The sequence below is a fragment of the Brassica oleracea genome, unplaced genomic scaffold (assembly GCF_000695525.1).
Source record: "Brassica oleracea var. oleracea cultivar TO1000 unplaced genomic scaffold, BOL UnpScaffold00763, whole genome shotgun sequence".
In the NCBI taxonomy this organism is placed as follows: Eukaryota; Viridiplantae; Streptophyta; class Magnoliopsida; order Brassicales; family Brassicaceae; genus Brassica; species Brassica oleracea.
Genome location: NW_013617449.1, coordinates 37193 through 38490, shown reverse-complemented (window position 1 = coordinate 38490; position 1298 = coordinate 37193). Strand labels below are relative to the sequence as shown.

The window sequence follows — 1298 nt, the reverse complement described above, 5'->3', positions numbered from 1 at the left end:
CCCCCAACATTAGGTTTAGAGAGTATTTATGTGACTTCTAAAACCTAATGGGCTTGCTTAATCACTTCAAAAGCCCAAATAAAACATAAGTTTTCGACATAAGATAAAACGCGGCGCGGGTACACTAGGTCGCTCCCATAGGTCGCTCCGCAGAACTTGCTTCACCTCTCCAAAACCCCGCGCGGGTGCGTGACGTCGCTCCAAGAGGTCGCTCCAAATCATGAAAGTCGTCGACAAGAAGTTGGGCTTGGAGCGGGTGTATCACCTCGGTGCAAGACGTCGCGCCAACTTCGACTCTTCTGGAGCGGGTGCCGCATGTCGCTCCCGTACCCCGCTCTGGTGCTTTGCTCGTCTAAACAGCATTTCCCACTCCCTTTTTGATCCCAAATGCTTCTAAGTACCTCTAAGAACTCCAATGGAAACTCCACAACCTGATAAAGACTTATGCAATGCAAAAGGAGACTAAAACGCGTGATTCCTAATCTAGATTATCAAAACATGCAAGAAATAGAAAGTTAAAACAATGTAATTATGCAAGATATCAATATTGAACAGCCCTAAGTCTAAGTCCTTCCTTAACGACTCCTTGCAAATAAGGAAGGTTTGGTAGATCTGTTTCTTGAATTAGCCTTGACTTTCCTACCACGCAATCAATTTCTTCTTTCAATCTCTCGAGAATGTTAGTGTCGTTCATGATCTCAGCCATTGTCCATTGTGTAGTTTGCCCTATACTATCAGAGCCAGCAATGAAAAGTTCCTGCATTTGCAAAAAACGTTTCTATAGTCAGGATAGCTAGTAGTGGTGTTGGTTTGAATTATTAGAGAGAGAAAGAGTAAGCATACTTATTATGAGAAAAGATTTAATATGGTTCCTAGTAATCTTATAATCAGCATTTTCATCTCGAGAAGCTTCCAACAACACGTCCATCATGTCTCTACTTTGATGCTCACTTATCTTCTCTTTTTCATGTTTCCTTAGAATCTTCTCTAGAAACTCGTCAAATCTGTCAGAAACATTCAATATATCCTTCTTAATTAGTGAGATTTCCAACTTCTCGGGTGGCCTGTGAAGCAATGTTGCGAAGAAAATCTTCTTGAACAAAGCAAATGACTCAATAACAAGACCCTGGTTCTCTCCGCCTCACCATCTTCCTCCGAGCAACTAGTCCTCCCCATAAGAATCTTGAAGATGATGCTGCTATTGAGGCTCATTGCTTCCTTACTGATCTCAACGGTCTCACTCTTTATCGCCTTATTGATATCTTGCATATTTACATTGTTTTATCCATTTATTCATG

The 1298-nt window shown here is 41.6% G+C and overlaps 1 pseudogene; it reads right to left on the bottom strand.

Moving 5' to 3' along the window:
* Positions 1-541: 541 nt before the first annotated feature.
* LOC106320009 lies at positions 542-1269 on the bottom strand (annotated as a pseudogene).
* Positions 1270-1298: the final 29 nt, after the last annotated feature.